General features: G+C 38.8%; 1 long non-coding RNA gene across 2 annotated transcripts; it reads left to right on the forward strand.

Moving 5' to 3' along the window:
- Positions 1 to 5036: 5036 nt before the first annotated feature.
- On the forward strand, positions 5037 to 6214 carry LOC138128860 (uncharacterized). 2 transcript variants are annotated; one of them, XR_011158939.1, is made up of 4 exons: positions 5037 to 5668; positions 5722 to 5862; positions 5923 to 6070; positions 6131 to 6214. It is a non-coding gene; the product is annotated as an uncharacterized lncRNA (long non-coding RNA). The 2 variants fall into 2 exon arrangements; XR_011158938.1 differs by having other exon boundaries at positions 5040 to 5668; positions 5926 to 6070.
- The last annotated feature ends 10302 nt before the right edge of the window (positions 6215 to 16516 follow it).

Below are 16516 nucleotides of genomic sequence, written 5' to 3' on the forward strand. Positions count from 1 at the left end.
CAAAGTTGGTTGCCATAGCAGCGAAACAAAAGAAGATAGGAACAAACTAGAAAGACCAGATGATGCAGGATAATACACCAATCAACTTTTATATTAAACATTTTTTCATCAATTGTCAAATTAAAAAGTTACAGCCAATATTTGATACTTTTGTTCCACCCTGTATATATAGGTACAAAATAAAGTTGCGCCTGATAATGATTTGAATGTGATATGACTTCAACTTCAAGTTTCTGAAGCTCTTACTCTCCAACCGTAATTTAGAATCGATCATTTCAAAAATCGATTATTTCGGTTTCGATTAATCGCTAAATCGATTCTGACTGTAAAACATTGAATCGATTCAAAAAATCGATTATCTACAAAAAAAATCGGCATCACTAATGTAAAGCCAGATGAGTCGTCGCTCATGGTCAAACTGCGGGAGTCGCTTCCTGATGAGTTTGAAAGTCTTTGGCCGGTTTTTATAGTCGGCAACTTAAGTCCAACTTGGATAAGTTGTACTCGAGTCCTGAGTTTTGCTCAAGTCTAGATCCGTATAATACTGAATACTTCGGCTAAACTCGTAAAAGTTAAACTTCAGTCCTACTTTAGTTTTGTTTGAGTCGTGTTGCCATGGTTATACCATACACCATGTGACAGCTTGTTTTGAATTCTCTTGCAAAATGGAAACCGTGTACGGTTTAAAGGAGAAAATTCTGATGGCTTCTCTCATACACGATATGGGAAAGGCAATAGAAAATTAAAAAACAGATGCAGTTTCGGTGAAACGAAAAAATAGTACTTGAGAAAGAATTACCACCCAGTACAATAGCCAACCAGAGAGTACCACAGTATGCACGGCCCAAGAAGAGTAAAGTATAGAAGGATGCCTCGATCCCTATCAAACAATGTGTCTCGCTTGAGAGCGGAGTAGGGAGCGTTTGTGACGTCACTGTAGACATCGCCGTCACAGGTGTAGCGGGTTTTGCTGTGTATTTTCCAACTTATCTGTTTTTACCTTCGCGTTTCTGACTTTTTTGTGTGTTTTGTGACTATATTGTGAATTATATTGTTATTATTAGATAAGTCGGTGCAGTAAATAGTATAATTTTGAATTAAAGCGTTATTCGTGGATTCAAGTATTTACGGAAAAATTAAAATCTGAACGTTTAGGTATGGCTGTTCACGCACAATATTTAAAATTAAATTAACACAAAACTTTGTATACAACGAATAGTTCGGTTAATTTAAATTAATGTTAACGTTAATTTTTTTGCATGAATCAAGCAAAACTGTCGCGAATTGAATAGTATCTTTTAGTAGGAATCACAATCATGACAAGGTGTACAGTAGCGGACTGCACAAACAGCGCTACAAAAACAAAGCAAAAAGTTCCACCCGTTTCTTATCACAAGTTTCCTAAAATTCCACATCTTCGAAAGCTTGGATTGAAAAATGTAATAGAGCATAAAGCTGGCAGATGGAATCCTGATACATATCACGTATGTTCAGACCAATTTTTGCCAGAAGACTTTGATGATGATGTTAGGAATAGGGTAATGATAATGACCCTTCCTGAAAGAAATCTTTTGAAGAAAGATGCTATTCCATCAAAAAATTTAAAACCAATTGAAAAAACTTGTTTGTCTAACTGACAAAAACGGTTTTGCGTCAAGCAGAAAAAAGAATTTCTGGCAAAACATTTTAAACGTCGCCGTCGAGGAAGATACCGATTCAAAATTTGACAAATTAGCAGAGGCCACTGTTTTGCCACGAACGACTGTCGAAGAAGATACTCTTAAAAATGAAGTTGCTCCATGAAAAAGCACCATTAATGCGCTAAAGATGGAAAATTCAGAGTTAATCGACTTCAGGCAACAACAGTTTCAAAAATGAGGTGCACAATAAAATATCTAAGATCAAAATCATCTTCTAAAAAAACGATGGAAAAAAGAATTAGTAAGTAATAAATCATTAATAAGTCTACGTAATGCATACTGTTTGAACAACGACAAGCTGTTTTAAAGGCTCCAAATCGCTTAAAATCTTTAAAATTAGCTTGACGTTTCGTTTTGACAAGTTGTGACATTTATCAAAATCCGTTCACACAGGAGAAAATTCTCAAATTCTGACAGTGTCGAACAAAAAATTAGGTTTATGTATATTTTAATTTATTATTTATTTTAGTCATAGCCTCGAGAAGGTCTCGCTATTTATTTTTTAAATTAAAGTGACAAAAGTCAACTAACATTTCAGCTTGCTCAAATGATAGTGGCAAGAAATCACTTTTAATAAAATATTTTTTTAAAAACTTTTTCGACAGTTCAGGATATTAAATTGTAATCTATCCGATAGTTTAAAAAATCCTCCAACTTTGTTCCAAAAATGGTTTGAATATTTTCATTAGAACAAAAGTTAACAGGGGGTATAATTTTTACGATGCTATTCCCAATGGCAACAGTTAAAAAAAAACGCATTGTATATTTTTGTATACAGGGTGATTCATCTTTTACCGCCGGTGGCAAAATTGACCTTAAAAATTATGATTTCACTTTCATATTTTGCAGACCTAATTTATTATCCATAAGGCACGTAATATCAAAAAATGGAATTTATAAGTTAATTAGGTCAAATTTTGGCATTTTCTCAATTATTAGTTGTTTAATTTATTCAATCTTGTGGCATATGCACACTCAGGTATTTTCACACAATTTTACCATGTTAAATCAATTTTAGCATATGGTATTCTTGAAATAAACGCATTTTGATATTCAAATTTGTATTTGCTTCATGATTTACGACATAATGTCCCAATATCTCAACAATAAGGTCTTTATTGCCACAGCAGTGGGTCCTTTACAAATGATATAGTAAATTCACCTAAGCAGGTCAGTTTTACAGGGTAGTCATTGTTAAGGAAAATTTACAACCTTAAAAGCCAACAACTGCCAATAATAGTAGTTTATTTCACGAGTTTGTGTGTAAATTGGGCCTTTTTTGGCACGCGTGAGCCATTTTAAAACGCGAGTGAAACGAGCGTTTTAAAGGCCCACGAGTGCCAAAAAAGGCCCAATTTACACACGAACGAGTTGAATACAAAGTTTTTTTGTTCGACGAGCCCCTTAAAGGCTCCAAATCGCTTAAAACCTTTAAAATTAGCTTGACGTTTCGTTTTGACAAGTTGTGACATTTATCAAAATCCGTTCACATAGGAAAAAATTCTCAAATTCTGACAGTGTCGAACAAAAAAAGCAATTTTTCCATTAATATCGATATAATTCAAAAACTATCAAAGATCTTTCGAAACGGGTTCCAGATGTTGATTTTATACGTCATTAGCCACATTCTGATGCAAAAATTTAAACATAATTTTTTTTTTTTTAACAGTTTTTTATAAATATCTGCTCATAGAAAAAAATGTTTTTGAAATCAATTATACCGGCTGAAAGTAAATTTTTCGACAAATCAAATCTGTAAATTTCATAATTTTTTCTCAATTCTTAAGGGTCATTTTGCCACCGGCGGTAAAAGATGAATCACCCTGTATATTGTGTATATAAATGTATGTATATGTTTTTATCGGTTTAATATAATTTTTGTAGAAAAATTAATAAACTGCTTCAAAATCTCATGCGTTCTCATTTGAAATATGTTGCTGGAAGTCTACGGTGACGTCATGTATGCGTCAGCCAATCAGTGTTTCCTACCGCATCGAGGCATCCTTTCATCTATACTTTACCCTCCTTGTGCACGGCCCAGCAATTGAAAAAATTGTGGGCCAATATACATACAAAATACGTTGTTGACGTATATTTGGAACTTCTTCTCCAACTTCGTTAACAAAGTAAAAAAAAAATTCCATCTTGCGATAGATAAGTATTATTTAATGCTTACCTACATCTAAAATTCAAATTTGAACATTAGTACGTAACCATATAATTGAAACGAAACGAAAAACAGCAGCTGTCAGACAGTAGAGAGACAATTTTGGACCGCTAAACTCATGTGAGCAAGATTTGAGTCTGCCTAACCCCTAACTTGGATTTCAGTCAAACTTGAGTGCCCATCAATGCTCAAGTATTGTTTATAAAACACAAATCGGAACTCAAGTCTGTCCCAAGATTGAGTCTAACTTGAGTTTGAACTATAAATACCGGCCTTTGGCAGGCATGGTGGGCTAGGCCGGAAAATCAACAGACGGTAAACAACCTTATTGAAGTACTAACATCAGAAGAAAAACGTCAACAGCCGACCGAGAAGCAAGATGACCTCGTCAATCTTTTTGAAGTAAAGCGAAAATTCAAGGAAAAATGAACGCGGTCTTACGAGTAAACATAACCCTACTGCGGAAATAGAAAAATCAAGTAATCGTAATGGAAATAAAGTCTCCACAATTCGATGTTATTTCTTACGACACATACGTCGTAATTGTAAGAACAGTACCTAAGCCAAGTTCGACCGCATCCAAGAACGAGAATGTGAGAATGCAGAACAAGTGACGTGTGGATAGCGGACTTCGGAGCAACAGATCACGTGACACACTGAAAGGAATGGTTTTCCCCTTTGAAGTGCCTCTCAAAGTACACATCGGCAACAAATCAACAATGGATGCACTCGGAAAAACGATAATTATTTTTTTTTCAATTTTATTTCTCATAATGCTTATTCTACGTTGGTTCACTTGTTCATGACGTCATCCATTTTTGAGCTATGACGTCACATTAATTTTTTTAAATGACCACCCCCTCTTTTTTATTTTCTTTCTGATAGATCTTCCTACTATCTAAATTCTAAACGATGAATGAAAAAAAATGGTACCTTACATAACAATATTTTTGAGGTAATTACCAATTTTACTGCAAAAATTTAATTTAATTTTTAATGTTGCAACAGTCCAAACCGCCGGTGCAGGAGGCGTAAGAGAGTACTGTAGATGCTAGGGTACTGAAACAGCATTGTGTAAACACCGGAACACAACGAAATGACAAAAAATCGACCAGTGTCGTTACCCTGAATGGTTGTCTCAAGTAGTATATTAAGTATAAAGAACGGTAATGACAATGTACGGATCGAAGACAATTGTTTGGAGGAGGAGCTTGCGACGACTCCAATATTGTCTGAGATCCGTACATTGTCATTAACGTTCGTCATGCTTATGAGATTTTTTGCGCGATTGAATATTTATTACAAAACATTCCTAACTAGAATGCAATGCGATACGACGCCCTTCACATCGCGTTGCCACAATGTCAATTTTTGTATCGCCTTTCTAAGGCAATCTGCAAACAACTACCGCCATTGCAGTTTTTGTGCGCAAATATCGCCAGTTGTGTTGAAAAACAAGCAGTAAAATGAGTGATATTAGTGATTCCGAAAACGAAGTGGATATTGTAGAAGAAACTTTGAATGTGGGGTGCGTCACAAATAAAGAATTTTTGAAACTAACGACCTCAACGTGTAATTAAGAAGACAAGGAAAATTTGTGGTATGAAAATTTTGATAATACTAATGTCGCGGCAAGTTCGCTAATATTATTTCATTGCAGCGGCAAGGAATGCCGACCACAAGAGCCGTGTGAGTTTCCAGAAAGTGCTAACATCTTGTCTTCACCTTCTGTCTACATAAATCAAGAATTTTCGAAACCAGCGAACTCAATATGAAATCAAGAAGACAAGGAAAATCCGGGGTATGAACATTTAATGTCACGGCAAGTCTGTTACTAAAATTGTTTCATTGCAGCGGCAAGGTAGGCCGACTACAAGAGCCGTGTGAGTTTCCAGAAAGTGCTAACATCTTGTCTTCAACTTCCGTCTACATAAATGAAGAATTTTCGAAACCAACGATCTCAATTTGTAATCAAGAAGACAAGGAAAATGCGGGGTATGAAAATTTTGACAATGCCAATGTCGCGGCAAGTTTGCTAATGCTATTTCATTGCAGCAGCAAGGAAAGCCGACTACAAGAGCCGTGTGAGTTTCCAGAAAGTGCTAACATCTTGTCTTCAACTTCTGTCTACATAAATGAAGAATTATTTTCGAAACCAACAACCTCAATGTGTACCTAATCAAGAAGACAAGGAAAATGCGGGGTATGAAAATTTTGACAATGCCAATGTCGCGGCAAGTTTGCTAATGCTATTTCATTGCAGCGCCAAGGAAAGCCGACTACAAGAGCTTTATGAGTTTCCAGAAAGTGCCCCCACATCTTGTCTTCAACTTCTGTCTACATAAAATCGATTAATTTTGAATAAACTTTACTTACCGTTCTAAAACACCAAAAATTACTTACCATCGAGTTTATCGTTAGCAACGAGTAAACAGAGCTTACCATCTTGGAAACAGACGTGGTAAACAACCAAATAGAGTACAATCGCGCAAAAAAGTATCAAACGTATCGTTCGTCACCGGGATTGAGGTTCCCGGAAACGTGTCGTTTCGCCCGCCTCGGAATTTCAGTGTGTCAATCACTACAAATTGACAAGTCGTCTCGGCTGCGACTTTCCCTCGTGTTGTCCGTCCACTCTTCTTCAGCCGCGGAAGGTGATCCCGTTCCGGTCGCCAGTCCCGTCATTTCCTCTTTTTTCCGGATAGGGACGGGACTCCTCCGAACTTTCCTGATCCTTCCCTCTAGACCCACGAAACGTCTACGCCGTCCACTAGGCGACGACAACCCACGCTTGCAGGAACAACCCTCAACAGAGGTAAAAACACCTTTGCATTCCGTTAGAAGTCGCGGGACTCCAAACAGGGTTGCTAGCCGGGACTCCAGGTTGTCTGGCGAGGCGCAAAAGCCACTGCCTGGAAAATGCCAATAGCTTATGGTTTCTGCGAAGGAACTACCACCACTGCTGACTTGACGCGCTTCCTAAAATCAGTAATTCGTGCAGTAAAAGCTACAGGGTTAACGATTGCTGCTACTGTATGCGATCAGGGTGCTACCAACCAGGCAACAGTGAATGGCCTTATGCGTGAGACCGATCGGCATTTTACCAAGGAAGGTCGTGAGAATAAACTATGCGGCTACGTCGTCGATGATGAAGAAATCATACATTTATATGATTTTCCTCATCTTATGAAAGGCATCCGGAATTCGTTGTTGGAGCACGATTTAAATTTTTACGAAAACAATGTACATAAAGTTGCCTCATGGTCTCACATAAGAGAGGCTAGACAAAAATCGTGGAGCATTTAGCCAGTTCCAAAAAATTGGGGATGAACACATTGTTCCCGAAAAAATAAAAAAGATGCGTGTCAAAAATTGTACCCAAGTTTTTAGTTTCACATATGCGAGCACAATGAACTTGTATGCTGACTACAGTCGCCGACTAGAAAGTACGGATGAACTGTATTTAGCTCCAGAAGCCTCCAGTACTGCAGATCTCCTCCTGTTCTTTGACCGATTGTTCGATAGTGTAAACGGTTCTGCGAGTTCTGGACAACCGGGGAAAGAGTTGCGCGGACTTGTTACAGAAACGTCGGATCATTTAACTGTGTGGCGAGATTCCCTACCTGTACTACAGAGTATGTTTTATTCGTCTGATAAAGGCAAACTCATAACGCCATCAATAAAAAATTGGGCTCATAATGTTCGAGCGTGTATATATTTGCGCTCCAAGTTATTTTCGTTGGGCTTTAAACGATTTGCCATGCGCAATTTTAATCAGGACCCCATCGAAAATTTCTTTTCTTGCATAAGAAGTCACGGAGTGCGTAACACAAACCCCAATTGTTCGGCTTTTATAACGACATTCAAGAGCCTCCTGGTCAATAATTTAGTTTCTCGCCGATCAATTGGGGCTTACTGTGAAGAAGACGAATCTGAAGGTATTCTTTGTAATTTACGAGCTTTCCTTACCGAACAAGGAAGTGTCGAATTTATTTCTCCTGCAGTTCAGCCTCCAGTTTTTCCAGCAACTTCTGCTTCTAGTACGTCTGCTACTTCGACATTTGTAGCCGATTATACGAATGCGTATGTTTCGGGGTACGTAGCAAAACAAATTTTAAGTAAGAGTAAATGTAGCGGCTGCATGAAAACCATGTGTGCAACCACCGATTTGCCGGAAAATATTTTAATTAGAGAAAGAGAATTTAAAGGGTACAAATTAGCCCACCCTTCCTCTGCTTTTTCCATAATTTTTAGACAATGTACCAACTTGATTTTAAGTAACATCCCCACATTGATTACAGGTTACAATGTTAAACATACACCCTATTTTGCAGTAAGCATAATACAACAAATGTAGATACTTTCATTAGAACTACTGTGAATATAATTCTACATAATTAAATTAATAATATTAATAAAGTCCTAAAAGGGAAAGATTTTAGGCATGCGAATAGCGGAGACTATGTAAGGTCGTTAGCATTTACAAAAAGTGCTAAAAGATTTTGGCGTAGAAGAAAATAATGTGTACCTAACCTATGTTATGATTTTCAATTTCATTTAATCTAATAAAAGTTATTCCATTTTCAGCAGTAGATCCAAAATTTGACTCATTCTAACATTTTTAAGCATAAACATTTACTTGTCTATTAACATCACATTAAGATCACCCATTACATAATTATGCATACTTATTTGAGGAAGTCTATGTATTATATTATACTTCTACTTATAATTTTTTATTTTACTCAGAAATTAATACATATGTTGGTAATGAATAATTTGTTTTTTTGTATACATAGGTATTACTTTATTTCGATAAGTAAATAATAATGAATAAATAGTAACAATGTGCAATATCAACCAACTAATATTAAGATTATGGCCATTTTCTGGAAACTGATAGGGACGGCATCTCTGGTAAACCATTCTCATATGTTAAAACAATTTGACGGGAAACATCACTTTTGACATTTCCTGTCAAATATATTTTGAAACATTTTAGAAAGTAATACAACTACTTTACCCGAGGTGCCGCCAGATGTTTCCAGTGGGATGGCCACAATCTTATTATTAAGTGGGATTTATAAACTATTCCGCAGCCGCAACAGTGGTGGCAAGGATAGCAATTTATAAACTCCATGCCGTTGCAGTTGGTACCATACTGATATGCCACCTGTCAACACATAATGTAACATAACCTATATTTCTTTGTTGTTACACGTTAATATCCGTTTCTTTACAATGATTGACGAAAAAGTGCTTTTGGGAACTTTTGGGTTGTTACTGTGTTCTTATGTACAATGAGGGACATGGAATCCTGGGCAGTCTGCTATTGTCATTTCAAAAAGTGTCAATGTAAATGCACCTTTACTGTCATTATGATTGATATTTTCAAAAAAACTGTCAAATTAACTTAAGCTTGGTTATGAGTAGCTAAGGTATGGCTTAGAAATTTTGACAACAGAATGACACATCTGCCCAGTTTTCCGTGTCCGCAATAGTAATACTAAAAACGAATCGTCGATGGAGAAGATATAAAGGCCAATTAATAGACAAAGGAAAACTCAAGGCAGTTACAATTATTTTCTGAAAATGAAAGCTGCAGATCCAGAACAATTTTTTAAATACACCCGTTTATTATGCTGTCAACAACCAACACCTGTTTTACCGGCTCAATTGCTTACACCTGATTGGTCGAGCGTTACTGAATCCGCAGCAGTTGCCGCAGAAGATAAAAATTGGTTATATCCAACGGCACAGCTGCGGCTGCCCAACTGCAACCGTGGCTGATACCGAACTTTATAAATGACAGTACCCAATGCGCATCTTTTATCTTCTTGCCGTTGCGTCAACAGCAACTGCTGCGGCTGCGGAAGAGTTTATAAATCCAGCTTTAGTTGTCATGACATGCTAAAAATACCAATTTTGAAGTTTCCCGCTACGCCCACGTCCGTTCCACAGTCTCACTCCCATCAATACAGGTTATTTTTTCTTTCATTACTCCTAGTAGTACTGTGATTAATCTCTAGATGTCGCAATCAAACCTGTTCGTATCGCAAACTGGAGGAGTGGGGCATCTATTTGGTTATCTAGGCCAAAGAGTATAGGATAGAGGGGAAGCAGAAATATAAGTGTAAGTGACGGCCTCTAGTGTTTCAGACTCGTAACTATTCAGTTCATTGCACGGCCTCCTAGATTCATAAGAGACTCGTCTCTTATCCGGCCTGCCGCATTCGTAGTTCTAAGCATATTATTTTTGTTTTATAGGGTGCGCCACAATACGGGGCTTATGTGTTGTACTGGTTGCCTGCCTTGCAGGAAATTATTGTTTTATAGACGTGTTTTCAACATTTTTCAACAGTTTTAACGCACAAATACATCTGACACTTTTTCAAAATCTCAAATCAAAAACATTTTTTATGAACGGTAAATTTAATTTCAACAATTTTCTTTTTTATTATTATTTTTTATTTGTCTGAGTGCAAGTTACAAAAATTTACAATGACAGGAAGTTCTAATTTTTAAATAAGTGTCTCACTCATATTTTACAATGAACAGGACCATGAATTAGTGGATTTTCCGAAAAATATGAGGCTAAGATATTCTTCAAAACAAAATTTATATTTTCCTTTGGAATGCTTGGTAGAATTTCTACTATTGAAATTATTGTCAATTGTAGTTTGCGAACGAGAAATTTGAATTTTAGCTTCTTCACTTGCAATGGGTTTAGGGTAGATTGTAAAGATTATAATAATGAAGATTTACGATAGTGGTAAGTTTATCTACCTGCTAGTTCCTAACAAGGGATGCCGAATATCGGTAAAATGCAGACTGTTTGTCCCCCCTGGAATGAACTGCTCATAGTCGTACATCTTCATTATTATCTAAATGTTTAATCTACCCAAAACCCATTGCAAGTGAAGAAGCTAAAATTCCAATTTCTCATTCCCAAACCATACTAGACCCACAAATTGATCATTGGGGTAACTTAGCCTTCCTCTATCTTAGTAATAAATTAATTCCAATAAAGGGATTTTCTTTTTCGAATTTGGATCTCGGAAATGTGACAAGCAATAATCACATCCATGGATTGCCTCCGTTATTTTCATAATTAAGTAGCCACATAAAAAAGCCGTTGGCGCCGTCTCAATTTGAAAATTGGTACTTGGCAAATAAGTAAATGGAGACAATTTTTCTAGTTTTTCCAGAGAACTATCTTGCAAGGTGACTGAAACATTTACATTGGTCCTTAAATTTTGGAATCTTCGTAAAATTTTACTACTTGCTTATTCTGCGGCACTCATGATATTACCAGTATGATCTCTCAGTCCTATCTTCCATGACGCATTTAAAGTGATATCATTGGGTAGATTATGATAAGAAATGTTGTCTTTATGTCGTGAACTAATACTACATTTTTTCTTTGTTTGTGGCATTTTTTAAAGTTTCGACTGCACTTAGTTTTTGAAATTGACAATTTATTATATAAAATGTCATTATTCATACGTATATACTAATATATGGGTCACATTAAAGTCGCTAGATGGACATACTATACGGGTAATTTTGAAAAACAGACATTTATCGAATGCGACAGGCCGGATAAGAGACGAGTCTCTTATTAATCTAGGAGGCCGTGGTTCATTGGCTGCTAAGGGGAAACGGGGAGCGGGAGGAACAGTTTATTCATTATGTTTAAGAGTCTCACACACTAGAGGCGCTGAAACTCGTATACTATAATTTAACATTGGCTCTTATGGGCTGCTTCTCCTCTATCCTATACTCTCTGATCTAGGCTAGTACCATTAGAGCATGCGGGTAGAATTCACGTTGTTAGCAGCGCAGCGTTTCAATCTTCGACGAGTGAGGCAATCACAAGACGCATTATAAAATGCAAACAATGTTCTTTTGAATTTTTTCTTGCTCCCAGTGTGTACATATTTCAAGCAATTGCCATGAATTTATCAAAGTACGATGGCGATGATGAACCGAATATGTCACGGTGGAAGGACAAGAAACGTCGTACCACTACGACGAAACGTCCAAATGAACGAATTAATAATACCACTGATGCGACAATTAACAACACCTCCGAAAAAGCAGCCAAAAATTGTTATCCCTTCAGTTGTTGATAATTTATCATCTTCATCGGAAGATGAGTCAAACGAGATGTCTAACAACCAATACATGCAGCGTCCGCCTTCTGGTGGTATGTTTAATGATGGTGAAATTGTTAAGTTTTTCGATTCGTATCCCACCGCCAGCCAACACATGGATCCCGTTAGAATGGCTACCAATCTGCCCAAAAAAAAAATTTAATTTCGAAAATCTCCAACAAATAAACTAAATTATTGTCAGTTTCAATATAAGCGTCCGCCGGTACTGTTTCTGGTTACGAATGCGTACGGTATGTTTATAACAAATTCTGAAAATTTTACCCAACGACGGTCATTCACGACATTAAAGCTTTGCAAGCCAAACATCGCGTCGCAATGTTAGTGCCAACGGTGGACTACTGGTGGAATATAGAGAGTCGTGAACTTATGAAAGCATTTATCGAGCATTTTGTTAACGATTAGAAATCGTTAGCTCAAAATAATGCTTTTTGTTCCGCGTTAGAGACATTTGCTATTAAAAATGTGCCTGCTACTTTGCCAGCCTGGCGTGTTTGCGTTTAGGGTCTTTAATACCAATTCAATGCCGAGCACAATTTCCGTTCCTCTGGGAGAGATAAAAGACAAACAAATCCAAATGCATAAATGGAAAAAATTGGTGACGCCGGCACATCTACATACAATCATGTTTGTTCAAGTACATGGATTTAAAATAACGCGATCAGGTTTTACGTTGGATATGTCTCTTGAAGCTATGTTTTACGAACGCGCCGCAATTGTTGATAATGAGTGGCTTCGCTCATCATTTATTATTCCCAAAAATTTACCCTACGTCATTGCTGGCTCTCATTCATCATCTTCCAGCGATGGTGATGATGAGACTGTGGATAACAACCGCGGGATATTTCATGGACACATTTTAAATACGAGCAATTGGTAAATTATCTGGTTACTACAAGAAAACGATCAAAATCCCATGTTTGTTTCAAAAATTTTAATGACTGATGAATGTTGTTTCACTAGAAATGGTATTCTAACTTTCATAATACACATTACTGGGCAGATGCAAACCCATATCGGATTCGCGAAACAAATTTTCAGCATCGGTTTGTAGTAAATGTTTGGGCAGGGATTGTAGGCAATGTTTTAATTGGTCCATGGATATTACCACAACGATTAAACGCTGACATTTATGTAAATTTTTTAAGAAATTCGTTACCTGAACTTTTGGAAGAGTTGCCACTTGCAGTTCGTGCTGAAATGTGGTTCATGCACGATGGCGCGCCACCTCATTTCAGCAGAAATGTGCGTAATTTTTTAAACGTGACATATCCACAGCGATGGATTGGTAGAGGTGGTCCTACTACTTGGCGGGTTCAAGATTCATTAATACGGAGAGCTCATGCTTGCGTAGACGTAAATGGGGGCCACTTTGAGCATTTAATTTAATTTTTGTATTTTGTATTAAACGTTATTGTAGTTATTTTCTTCCAAAAATTAAATTGGTTACAATTACAAGGGACAGTCTAAGGTGACAAGATGGTGACATTTGTTCCAATTGATAATTGTCAGATACAAAACTTAGCTGTTGCTACGATTTTTAAAGCTAATTATTGTACAATAAGGCATCCATAGGCGGGTAACAAAATTTGTGGAAAATCTTCGCCGGTTTTTAATGGTTTTTGAAGAACTTTTGGTAAAAAAGTTACTAAGCTTTTATGTCACATTTGATGAATACTATTACCAGTTAAACGTTGGCCGGACATTTACCTAACACCCTGTATTTCGATTAGATTCACTTTTGTGGAGTTGGCGACCCTGAGAATAACACTAATAAGTAGCGAAACAGTGAGTGTAAAGCGGGAACATAATGGGTAGGTGCGTATATTTTTAATCCAAAAAAGTTGTCAAAATGCTGATAACTTTTTTATTTTCAGACGATAACCTTCTACAACATTGGCGCGAGTATCAACAGTATAAAAGAAAAATTAAAATGGAATAAATTGCTGCGAATAATCGTACACTTTCGTGTATGAAACTTATAATTTTTTGCAGACGCTTAAAGAAAATGAAAATGTCTTAAAAGATTACCAAAAATGTTACCAAAAGGTAACTTGGTTAAAACATGGAGAGTACATGAATTATTTTTGTGATTTTTTTTAATATACAGCCTGTAATCAAAATACACGGAAATCTTTAAACACGTAACTCCTGAATACTCCCGCGTCAATGGAAAAATATATGTTTTTTGAAAAAAGTAAGAATGCTTGAACAAATGGCATGGCAATTGAGACAATAAAATGTGGACACACCATTGTCTTGGTTTCACAGTAGAACTTACAATCAATACTAAAGAAAAAGCGAACTCTCGCTTTTTACACGCTTCATACAATCGTATATGGCACGACAAAAAAGGATCTGTTTATCGGAGGTTGGGTTGACGTAGGCCCGTTGTTCCATTAGTTGCAGCTCTATAAACGGTGCAATGTAGCAGTGCATTAATAATCGTTAATTGTTTTCAACTGTCATAAATTCTCATTTTTCTCCTTTGTAAACTGCCTCTTAACTGCCCTAAAGCAAAATGACCAGATAACGAACCGTTGCCCTAGACAACACATTCAACGTTACATTTCCGACAGGTCTGGAAAAATTTGTCAAAACTGTCAAAAGCAAATGCGAAACCATTTTTAAAAGATTTGGAAGCTTCAGAGACATCGTTTCCCCCTCCAAGGAGCCGTGAGACCTTGTCGTTGGTGGAGGGGCTTAAGTAACCGGAGTGAGGCTCGGGGCGATGCCGGCGGGAGCTTCGCGTTCCTGGCAGGGCCACCCATGCCGGCAAGGCTCGAGCGGACCGGCGAAAAACAAAGGACGGCTTAACCCTCAGGATCCACCACGAAAGTCGTGGCACGGGAATTGGCGAACCCGGGGGAGATCCGAGCTACGGTTGGTCGAATGCGGACTAATCGTTACACACCGTAACCGCGGCTCACACCTCAACAACCCTTGCGAGCGTGGCAGGGGTACGTCGTGTGAGGACTCGCGACCGGGGGGCTTGCCTTAAACGGCCGGCCCGCGAGGAGGCAACCTCCATAAAACAACCGACAGCGAAGTCGTAAAAACCTTCGGAGCACCTGGCGCACCCCGCAGTATCGAAGCCTTCCCCCTCGGAATGGGCGTCACCCGGGGGGGTGACTTCTGTTTCGACCCTTCTCGTGGGAATAATATGGACAAGATTAAAAATTTGAAAAAGAAACCTGAAAGCAAACAACAAGGAACCGGCAAGGTACACTCGCCCGGTAGCGGGCGCGGAGTACCTGTAAAAAAAATCCCAAAGAGGGCCCCTGGGACAAGTGAAAGCGAAGAATTCGTAATGAAGATGATTCACGGCAGTCCAAAGACCAACCCTAAGATGGAAAGGAAGCCGCTCAAGCTAAATGTAGAGAAGGCAAACGCGGAATCAGATGTAGCACCGTCTACACCAGGACAGGAAACGCCGACAGCACCCGGAACGCCGGTAGGTCTGCACTGTGGCTGTTTTGACCTTGAGTGGGACAATACGTCAGCCCGTTCCACAAAAAAGAGGCGATTAGACGAAGAGGATGATGAAGAGGAGGAAAGAGAGCCGAAGCGTGGGGACCGCCTGAAGGCAAAGGCAAGGGAACTCCTTACCGAGCTTAGGGAACAAGTAAAGGATCTCGAGATGACCGGAGCAGCAAATTTCCCGAATGCAGAACTGGCGGACAAGGTGGCCGTAATACGCAGTATGGTCACCAACCTCGTGACAGAGGACGTAATCCAGCGAGTGGAAGGTAGCGTTGAGGCCAGAGAAACAACAAATCTGTGCCGAAAATGCGGGGAAAGGGTGGACAAGGTAGTGCAACCTGAGGAGATAGAGAAGGTTACCTCCTTCCAAAGCTTTGCCAAACTGGCAAAAAAGGAGTGGCCCGAGACTCTTTTCTACAGGACAAGGCGGGCTCATGGCAATCCGCTGCAGGCCGCGAGAAAGTCCGATCTCGCCGTAATGGTGACGGAGGAAGACCGGAAAATGGAGAAGGGCATCGCTCGTCTCTTTGCTGAGAGGTTTCCAGAAATCGGGGAGCTGGATGAGACCGACTGGGAGGCCAACCGGGTCCCTCATATAGTGCTCAGCACCGCGGTACCGAGGAAGACGGGAGAGAATATCGTCAACGAACGTTATATCTTCCGTCGCACCCTGAACACTCAAGAAGGGGAATCCCCACTCGAGGCGGCATACGGGCACTTACGGGCACTCCCCAAAGGCACCTCGATCCGGAGAACGCCATCGTATAGAAGGTTCCACAAAGTCGGTCCGAGAACCGATCCTTGTGGAACTCCGCAGGAGACTCTTATGGATAGGTCATCGTCCTCGACCCACCGATCGCGAAAGTAGTCCTGGACTATGGCGATCGTCCACGGCGGCATATTCTTGTGATGCAGTGCCTCCACGATTCTTTGCCACGACGCCGAGTTGAAGGCGTTCGCCACGTCCACGGTGGTTAAGGCGCAGAAGTCCT

The sequence above is a fragment of the Tenebrio molitor genome, chromosome 4 (assembly GCF_963966145.1).
Source record: "Tenebrio molitor chromosome 4, icTenMoli1.1, whole genome shotgun sequence".
NCBI lineage: Eukaryota > Metazoa > Arthropoda > Insecta > Coleoptera > Tenebrionidae > Tenebrio > Tenebrio molitor.